The following is an 11597-nucleotide window of genomic DNA, read 5'->3' as shown; positions in this document are numbered from 1 at the left end:
TTATTGACATTTCTACGATTAGGACATGGGACAGGTTCTGGAACCTCAGAAGGAAACACTTCAACAGAGACAGGCACAACTGTGATCACTTCCCAAGCAACTATAACACCAGAATCAACAGGTATAATCTATTGCAATCTCGCAATCCAATATTTTTGACAGGATAAATTAAAAATGTTGATGGTGCCTTCTTGCGTGAAACAAAATGCAAACAGTGATGTTCGCTGGTATTCTGTAAGCTAAATGATGACAATAAACCTGCCAAGTTCATACACTTTGTAATGGTAAACTATATATCAAATAGAAAAATGCTTGTAGCAACCTTTTTAAAATGCAACCTGTTGTGCGCAGTTGAGATCAGATTCAGACTAATAATAAGCAACAAAGAAACACATTATGCCAATCGTATTTTGAAGTCATGTCATTAAATTATTTTCCTCATTTGATGAGTCTTCCACAATCAACAAGAGCATTGCATTCTTTTCTGACAACTCTTTTAATATCTACAGCTACATCATCATTACATAGAAATCATAGAAACCCTACAGTACAGAAAGAGGCCATTCGGCCCATCGAGTCTGCACCGACCACAATCCCACCCAGGCCCTACCCCCATATCCCTACATATTTTACCCGTTAATCCCTCTAATCTACGCATCCCAGGACACTAAGGGGCAATTTTAGCATGGCCAATCAACCTAACCCGCACATCTTTGGACTGTGGGAGGAATCCGGAGCACCCGGAGGAAACCCACGCAGACACAAGGAGAATGTGCAAACTCCACACAGACAGTGACCCAAGCCGGGAATCGAACCCAGGTCCCTGGAGCTGTGAAGCAGCAGTGCTAACCACTGTGCTACCGTGCCGCCCCAATAAATAAACTTCAAATTCAATCATAGAATCATAGAATCCTACAGTGCAGTTACCTTCAACATCAAAAGAAAGCACATCAACTGAACCATCTCCAACTGTAACCACCTCTTCAACCACTTCAGCTTCAAGTAATGAAACAACAGGTATTCACATTGCAATACACTTTTTGATGTTCAATCTTTACGTTGACAAATCATGTTGTAATGAATAAATAGTCTTATGTTCACCACTGTGAAAAAATTTTATAATGGGCAAAGGGTATTTGTACATGTATGATTCCATGATTTTGAAGAATTTTACGTTTCTATTGCAATAATAACATTTTAGATGCCATTATTAGGACACAGGCAGAACTAGCATGCTTTATGATTTCTTGCACAAATATAAAAGAAAACACCAAAGACAGGAACAAGAGAGAATATATCACATGACAGGTGTACTCCAACATTCGGTGCAAACTAACCTTTATCTTGGGGTTCAACTCCAGTTTCCTACACACTCCCCATATCTCTTGATTCATTGAGAGACCAAAGATTTACCCTTCTCCATCTTAAACATAGTCAAAGATGGAACATTCTGACCTCATTACAGTCTGGGTGTAATGACAGAAAAAAGATTTGAACTCAAAAGGGAACGTGAGAATGAATGCGCTTGACTTCATGGCAACATTTGACTGAATGTGGCATCAAGAAGCTCCAGCAAAATTGACATCAATGAAAAGCAGATGGTAAACACTTCACTGTTAGGATTCATACCTAGTACAGAGGAAGATGGTTGTGGTTGTTGGAGGCTATCTCAGATTGAGGACAATGATGCAGGAGTTACTCAAGGTATTGACCTAGGTCCAGCCATCTTCAGCTGCTTCATTAATCACCTTTGTGAAGGTCAGAGTGGGAATGTTTTCTGATGATTGCATAATATTGAGTACCATTGGCAACTCCTCAGACAGTGAAGCACTCCATGCCAATATGCAGCAAGACATGGGCAAGATTCAGGCTTGGGCTGCTAAGTGGCAATAATGTGCCACACAAGTGGCATGCAACAACCATCTCCAACAAGAAAAAATCTAACAATCACCCCATGCAGTGGAACTCACTGAATCCCCTGCTAGCAACATTCTGTGGGTTACCATTGACCAGATACTAAACTGGACCAGTCATATGAATTTAGTGACTCCAACAGCAGTTGAGAGGCTGGAATTCTGAGGTATTGCATCTCATTCCCCAAACACTGTGCACCATATTAAGGACAAGAGCCAGAGTGTAATGGAATACTCTCCAGTTGCCTAGATAAGCATGACTCCAACAAAATTCTAAATGCCTGACACCACCCCAGTCAAAGCAGCCCGCTTGCACAGCATGCCATCAACAAACATAAGTATTCACTCTCTCCACTACTGACACACATTGGCTACACAATGTATCTCATATGAAATGCACTGCATTAACTCACCAAGTTTTCCTTGACAGTGACTTCCAAACACACGATGATACTACCTTTAAGCACAAGAGAAGCCTACGCCTGGGAACACCACCATCTCCACATTCCCCTCCAAGCCACCAATGTTCCTGACTTGGAACTATATCACTGTTCTTTCACTGCCTTAGAATCAAAATTCTGGACTTCCCTTCCCAGCTTCATACTTTTTACCCAGGAATATTTAACATTCAGTCCTGCCGTTGCTTGTGGTGCAGAATATAGTCTTACAGTCATTGCTAAGGTGTAATGAAAGATCAACTTAATATAAGCTAGGTCCATTCGAAAGTCTGATGGCAGCAGGGAAGAAGCTGCTCTTGAGTCCGTTGGTATGTGATTTCAGACTTTTGTATCTTTTTCCTGATGGAAGAAGATGGAAGAGAGAATGTCTGAGATGCGTGGGGAGCTTGATTATGCTAGCTGCTTTTCCGAGGCAGTGGGAAGTGTAGATGGAGTCAATAGGTGGGAGACTGGTTTGCATGATGGACTGGGCTACGTTCACTGCGTGTTGATGTTGCCTTCTTGCGTGAAACAATATTTTTGATTCCTTGCACAAATGTTTAAAAAAACACAAAAGACAGGCACAAGCAAGGACCATATGGCCTACCAGGTCTACTCCAACATTCTGTGTGAACTTTGGCTTTATCTTGGGATTGAACTCCTGTTTCCCATCCACTCTCAATATCCCCCAATTCAGTGAGAGACCAAAGACTAGTTTATTTCCATCTTAAATATAGTCAACGATGAAACATTCTGACTTCATTAAAGTCTTGTACAATGTATGTATAATGATGGACTAAAAATCTGAACTTAAGAGGGGACATGAGAATGATTACCCTTGACATCATGGCAGCATTTGACTGAATGTGACATCAAGAAGTCCTAGCAAAATTGATGTCAATGAAAAGCAGAAGGTAAACTCTACACTGTTAGGATTCATACCTAGCACAAAGAAAGTATTTCCTCTTGTTCCCCATACTGCTGCCAAGTTATTTGAAAGCCCTCCCGACAGCACTAGCAAAACACAAGGAATTCAGTCCCAATTCTGTTCAGGTGCCATCACCCTAGAGTCAATCCCAGTATCCCAGGAATCCGGAGCCCTCCCTCCTGCACTATCTTTCCAGCCACACATTCATCTGCCTTATCTTCCTAGTTCTGTCCTCATTTGCGGGTGGCAACTGGGAATGATCCTGAGATTACTACATTTGTGGTCCTGCTTGCTAATTTTCTAACTAGCTCCCTAAATTCTGATTGCAGGATCCCTTCCCACCCAAGTAATAGGTACCAATATGGATCAAAACATCTGGCTGTTCTCCCTCACCCAAAATAACACCCTGCAGCCAATCTGTGACATTCTTGACCCTGACACCAGGAGGCAAAATTCCAACGTGGAACCACATCTACAGCCACAGAAACACCTGTCTGTTCCCTTACCTAACAAACCGCCCATCACTATTGCTCTTTCATTCTTCTTTCCTAGTTCTCCTCGACTACCTGATGGTCACCCATTTCTCTCTGCCCCCACATCCTTAAGCTGTGGTGTGACTACCTATCTGAACATACTATTCACATGGTTCTCAGCCTCATGGATGCACCACAGTGACTCCAGCCGCCACTCAAACTCTGAAACTGAGACCTCAAATTTCTGCAGCTGGCAGCATTTTCTGCACATATGGTCATCTAGGACACTGGTAGCATCCATGACTTTGTACATATTACAGGACATGCATCCCACTTGAATGAGCTGCCCTGCCGTGTCTTAACCTTACGTCTGTTTCGTTAACTCTATTTTCGATTACTTGTATTACCTTGCCATATTGGCCCTAACTTTCCTTTGTTCCACATGCTAGGTTTTCACACACTGTCTCTTAAACTAACCATCAAATAAATCGCCTATTTTCCTGTGGCAGGGGAAGACCACTCTCTGAAAGGTAAAATGTTTAGAAAGCAAAAAACAAAAAATAACTCTGTCCCTGAGGCACCAAATTCCCACTTTAATCCAAATTCCCAAATATACTCACCCAGTCTGTGTTTCATTCAGGATGAAGCCTCTCAATGAACATGTGCCACTTATTGCTGCGCCACTTATATCGCAATGAACTGGAACATTACTTTCTTTTAGTGACAACTCTTTTAACATCAACAGCTACAACATCATCACCTTCAACGTCAGAACAAAATACCTCATCAGAACCTTCAACAACTCAACCCCTGAATGCTCGCCCCCAACCCGGCACCCGATCAGTGGCCCCGACCCCAACACCTGATCAGCGGTCCTGACCCCCGATCACTGACTCTGAGCTCTGATCAGTGGTTCTGACCTCCAACCGCAACTCCCAATTGCTGGCCCCACCACCAGCCCCCACCTTCCCAATGCAGATATCCCTTTCTTCCCCTCCTTCTCACCACCCCCTCCCCAGTCTGGCTCCACCCCCAACAAACCTCTCAGGCCCTGCCACCTTGGCATTGCCCTATGCAGGGTGGACAGTGCCAGGGTGCCTTCTGGGCACTGGCAGTGGGATAATATAAACATCTCATCCACTACTGATGCAAACTACATGATTGCAACTCATTTTTCTAATGAACAATGCAGTAATCAAATTACTTGAATTCAACTTAGTGACATTGCTGTTCATTTTACACAATTTATGTTGATACCTGTAATAGCTACTCACTGTTAATTTACATTTCTACAATTAGAATATGTGACATCTTCGGGAACCTCAGAAGGAAGTACTTCAACAGAAGCAGCCACAACTCTGATCACTACTCCAGCAAATACAACACCAGCATTAACAGGTATAATCTACTGCAATTTAACAATCCAATATTTTTGACAGAATAAATTACAAATGTTGATGATACCTTCTCAAGTGAAACAAATGCAATAAATAATCTTTGCTGACATTATGTAAACTCAATACATAAAAACAACCAGTCAAGTTTGTACCACTGTAGTAGTAAACTTTATACTAAATAGCAAAACATCATGAAACAACCAACATAAAAATACAACGTGTACTGCTTAACTTTGTGATCTGGAATAGTCTCTCAATAAGTATCATAGCAATCATTATTTTAAAGGCAACCATGATTTCCATTCACGTTGCTGAACTTGTCTTAATCAATTTACAAGCCTTTTGCTGCAATGAAGTGGAGCATTGCTTTCTTTCACTGAGAACTCTTTTATATCATCAATAGCTACATCAACAAAACCATCTACAACTACATCTTTTACCATTTCAGAATCAACAGATGAAACAACAGGTATTTTTAATGCTATCCAATTTTTAATGTTCAGTTTCTAATCTGATGAGTCATATTTTAAACATGCAGCAATCAAGTTTTATCTTCATTTAGTCATCAAAAGTTTTGAAATTGTAAATGTCTCCTCTGGTTTCATGATTTCATGCCTACGAATATCCTCACATTTCCATTACTGTAATATCAATTTAGCCATCAAAATTCAGGACAACTCCAGAACCCTCAACAATTTTGAATTCTTGGACTGATTTCAAATTTTCAAGTCTCATTTTCTTATCTCTCAGAATTAATTCAAACTCAAAAGTCACGGGCGTGATTTTCGCGGCACGCTGCACTACTTGAGCAGTGCAGCAGGCTGGGAAATGTAAGCGGGAGGGCTACAACAGGGAAGCCATTGGGAGGCCGGCGAAGGGGAGAGGGTAGTGCGCATGCACTGATCTCCCTACTGGGACACCGGCACATGTGCAGTGCACTGCTCAGCATGCTGATGCTGGTCTCTTGGGCGGGATTAGATCCCCCCCCCCCCCCCCCCACTACCGGCAGGAATCCCCTGGTGGGCTCTCTGAAGCACAGAGTGTTGGAAATTCAACCAACTAAGTGCGCCCAAAAAAACGGGCAGGAAAGTCTCCAGCTTTCCTGCCCATTGGGCACTTAGGGTTTTTTTTGGAAAAATTGCCCCCCACATGGTTGTGCTTCTTGTCATAACACCAACAATCACTTAACATTCACTTAATCAATCAAGATTTGACGTCAAAACAAAATCAATAAACATACACATGCAGTGATATTCTTATTTTTCTTCAAAATGGATATGACTTGTCCCATGACAGAAAACTTTACTTCAAGTTTCTTGATCTTCAGTATCAGTTATCATTGTAGCTTCTTCAGTGGGATCATTTAGGCATCTCATTCACTTTTGAGCAAACCATAAATGAACAATGTAGTAAATTAACTTCTTGAATTCAACTTGGTGATACTGCTGTTTATTCTTCATAATTTATAATGGTATCTGCATGGGTTTTTCACTGTTTCTTGACATTTCTATTATTAGAATTTGTGACATCTTTTGGAACCTCAGAAGAAAGCACTTCAAAGGAGGCAGTCACAATTGTGATTACTTCCCCAGCAACCACAACACCAGCATCAACAGGTACAATCTAATGCAATCTAGCTATCCAATATTTTTGACAGGATAAATTATAAATGTTGATATTGCTTTTTTGTGCAAAACAGAATGCAACCAATGATGTTTGTTGAGCTTTGTAAGTGCAATGAATAAAATCAGTTAGTCACATTTAAACTCCCTGTAGTGGTCATCTTTATATTAAATAGCAAAACATCTTTGAACAACCTACTCACAATGGGAGCAATTGTCCCAGCTCGCTGCGCTGCTCCAGCCGGGAGACATCAGCAGAGGCTGTGTAGCGGGCTTCCCGCTGAGCGCCACGGCCTCCGCGTGTCTCTGGCCACTGGATTTCCGGTGGCGTCAGCTCCACGCTAAACTTCGGCATGCAGCTGATTAAAATATTTAAATGAGTATTTGAATCCCATTAGCAGGCCAGGGACAGAAGACTCTGGGCCCGCTAGCGTCTCACCCGCCCCGCCAGGAGTGTTTTACTCCAGCGGGTTTACAACTGCTCCCCACTAGCAGGGAGCTGGGGTCCAGCCCTGCTGGACTGAAGGGGGGCCATGAAGACCCCCCAGGAGGTTGGGGGTAAGGGGGGGTGCCCCCTGGGCATTGCCAACCTGGAAGTGCCAGCTCATGGAACTGGCACTGCACAAGAGTAAAAGTGGCATTGCCCAGGGGGCACCTTGGCACTGCCCACCAGGCATCAAGCAGTGCCAATGGGGCTGGGCCAGAAGGAGGCAAGTTCTTTGGGGGCGATCGGTGGGGGTGGGGGTTCCCACTGCCACTCTGCTCTTGAGATCAGTGACAGAGGGAGGGAAGACAGTGATTTGGGCTGGCCATTGGGGTGGGGTGGTGGGGTCGAACTGCTGGGGGGATCAGGGATGCAGGGGGCGGGGGGATGGCATGGGACTGGGGAGGGGAGGTGAGGGGGGCCGGGACTGCCAGTGGGAATCGGGAGCGCCTCTGGGACGGGGGGAGATCGAGGCGGGCTGGGGGCGGAGTCGGGCTGGCCAGCAATCGGGAGGCCGGCAGTGCTGGGCGACTGCACATGCACCGATCTCGGCGCTGACAGATCAGCGCATGCGCAGTGGCCCGCTCCAGTGGGAATAGGCCCCACCCCCAGGCCTCTCCAGTAGGAATAGGCCCCACCCCCAGCTTTTCAGCGTAATTCACGCGAGGGCTCTCTGTGATGCACAGTATGGGAGATTAATTTTGAAAATCTCACTGAAAAAAGCAATGGGATTTACTCCAGTTTTTATGCAAATTTGGCACTTTGAATTTTTTTGGGAGAATTCCACACAATGTGTTGTGTTTAACTGTAAGATATGGAGCAGTCTCATAATAAATATCAGACCCAGACATTATTATTAACATCAATCATGTTTATTCATTCATGTCAATGAACTGATCTTCAGCATTTGATGAGCCTTATAATGCAATCAACTGGAGCCTATTGCTCCTTTAGCCTGACAATTCTTTTCACATCTGCAGCTACATCATCATCATCACTTTAACATCAGAAGAAAGCACTTCAACAGAACCATCTACAACTGTCACTATATCTTCAACCACTCTGAACACCAATGCATTTCTATTGCATTATTATCTTTTGGCCAAACAATATTCTGGATCTCTGCTGCAGATCTATCAACATGATTGATTTCTTTTCAAATCTTCAAATACAATTTCCCTACTGCATAGAAATAATTGAAATTCCTAAATCACAGATGTGATTGTGGTCCTGGTCATCACACCTACAATCATTTCTTATATTTGATGCCTTCACAAAATCAGAGATATTATATTTCCTAATAATGGATATAAATAGTCTCGTGATGGACAGCTTCCGTGAAGTTTTCAAAGTTTATTGAAACTTCTTATCACAGATCACAGATCATGGAAACCCGTTCAGCGGGAGAGTCTAAGCATCTCATTTATTTCAGATGAAAACTATATTGTATATTCATAGTTCTGGTGAATAAAGCATTGATCAAATTGTTTCAGTTCAATTCAGAGAAGTTCATGTGACAATTCATGATGATACACAATTTATTGACATTTCTATGTTTAGCATCCGTGACATCTTCTGGAACCTTAGAAGTAAGCACTTTAACAGAGGCAGTGACAACTGTGATCACTTCCCCAGCAACTACAACACCAGGTACAATCTATTAAAAGTTAGCAATTCAATATTATTTATGGAATAAATTACAAATGTTGCTACCTCTTGCATGAATCCAAATTAAAACCAATTTGTTTAAAGGAGATGTACGAGGCAAGTTTTTTTACACAGAGGGTGATGGGTGCCTGGAATTCGCTGCCGGGGAAGGTAGTGGAAGCAGATACGATAGTGACATTTAAGGGGCGTCTTGACAAATACATGAATAGGATGGGAATAGAGGGATATGGTCCCCAGAAGGGTAGGGGGTTTTAGTTCAGTCGGGCAGCATGGTCGGTGCAGATTTGGAGGGGCAAAGGGCCTGTTCCTATGCTGTAATTTTCTTTGTTCTTTGTTCTTGATTCAATGTCCTTCACTGGTATCTTATAAACTGATTAGTGATAATAAACCAGCCAAATCCATATTCTCTATAATGGTAAACTTATATCAAGTAGAAACATTTTTGTAACAGCCTTTTTAAACTGCAACAAGTTGTACTTAACTTTAAGATCAGATACAGTCTATAATAAGTACATCTCACGGAACGACATATTGACATTATTATGATTTTGTCTCCGAATATGTGACATCTCCTCAAACTTCAACAGAGGCAATTACAACTGTGATCACTATTCCAGCAACTACAACACCAGCAACAACAGATATAATCAATTATAATCTAACAATCTTGTTATGGAAGGAATAAATTACACAAGTTGATGATGCATTTTTCATTAAACAAATGTAATCCATCATCATCAGTGATGCTAATTTGAAAAGCTAAAATTGATATTAAGCCAGCCACATTTATACTCTCTGTAATGATAGATTTTACATTCAAACAGCCTATCTAAAATACATCACGTAGAGTTTAACTTTTAAGATCAGGAGCAGTCTCACAATAAGTACCAAACCAAAACACTATTTACATTTTACTATTTACAAAACACTATTCAGCATGTTTTGAGCCCATCTCATTGATAAGTCGCACACTGCAATCAGCAGGAACATTGCTTTCTTTCATTGACAACTCATAAACAGCTAAATCATCACTTCCAACATCAGAAGATACCACATCAACAGAACCACCTTCGGCGGTAACCACACTTCAGTCTCAACAAGTGAACTAATAGGCATTCACAATGCTAATATCATACAAACTATGCGACTGGGAAAATATAAGCATTTTACTCATATTAGGTGCAAATTATAGGATTAGATTATCATTCTTCAAGTGAACAATGCACTGATCAAACAGTTTCAGTTAAATTGAATGACATTGGGCCAAAACGGGCGTGAAATCGTGGTAAAGTTGGGCGTCGGGCCTATACCGCGATCTGCACCTGATTCCGAGCAGATCGCGGCTTTACCCACTCCCGATTCGGGCACGGGTCCGGCCCGTGCCCGAATCGGGCGGCCCGACAATTTAAATGCATTTGCATGCAGTTAAATCGACTTAATGAACTGCGTGCCCAACCCTACCGCCAAATCCCACTTTACTGTCTTCCAGCCCGTTCCACATCCGCGTTGTAAGCGACCTGCAAAATAAAAGTCTGAAGTCGTCGCTGCAGCGTCCGAAGAGCGGGGTCAAAGCCTGTGATGCGCGATATAACACACGAGAGGCTGGATGTACTCGGGCAATAAAGGCTTTTGTTGCCAACACTAACAGAGCTACTATATACAGTATAAGATCCCAGACTAAAGGGTCACCAGGCAGAGCAGTGACCTTTATACCTCTCCCAGTAGGCGGAGCCAACTGGGGTGTACCATAGGACTATATTAACAGGTAGAACAGCCCAACCCTAACCCCAACAGTAACATATCTACAGACTCATAGTACTGGCCAGACCATGGCTCAGCACTACCTGGTGGGAACCAACAATGGTTCACCACATTCACCCCTCCTTTGAAAACAAAGGCCGGCGGGGTACAAAACACAGAACAATTGTTCATCTGTCTATAAGTTCAAACGGTCTGGGGGACCGCATCGTCGCTGTGACCTCCTCAACACCGGCGATGACACCGGTTCAGGCAATCGCGGTGACGTTCTCTCCAAGGCGGTGTCCAGCGACTCCTCCAGTGCCTCACGAGGTAGACCACGAGGTGGTGACAATCCGCTGAACTCGGGCACGCCTTGAAGTGGCGACCATCTCCTGGACTCAGGCAAGCTGTACACGGGAGTAAGAGGGTTAAGTGGTGGTCCCGATACTGCCCGCGCCGTGTCAGGAGGGGAAATAATGGTTGGGGGGTCCCTAACAGGAGGTGTGGGAGCGACAGGGGTTTCCAAGCCCCCTGCTGGCGCCAGATCTCGAATTGAGACCGTGTCCTCTTGCCCGTCAGGATATGCCACGTAGGCATACTGAGGGTTGGCGTGGAGGAGATGGACCTGTTCAACCAAAGGGTCGGACTTGCGGCTCCTAACATGCCGCCGCAGGAAGACAGGTCCTGAGTACGTCAACCAAGACGGTAATGAGGTCCCAGAGGAAGACTTCCTAGGGAATGAAAACATTCTCTCATGAGGAGTAGCATTGGTTGCCGTACACAGGAGTGAGCGTATGGAGTGGAGCGCATCAGGGAGTACCTCTTGCCAACGGGAGACTGGAAGACCTTTAGACCTCAACGCCAGTAAGACAGCCTTCCAGACTGTAGCATTCTCTCGTTCGACCTGTCCGTTATCCCTTGGGTTGTAGCTCGTG

Source organism: Mustelus asterias, chromosome 3, assembly GCF_964213995.1.
Source record: "Mustelus asterias chromosome 3, sMusAst1.hap1.1, whole genome shotgun sequence".
Taxonomy (NCBI): Eukaryota; Metazoa; Chordata; class Chondrichthyes; order Carcharhiniformes; family Triakidae; genus Mustelus; species Mustelus asterias.
The sequence above is the reverse complement of the archived record's forward strand: the minus strand, read 5'-3'. Positions refer to the sequence as shown.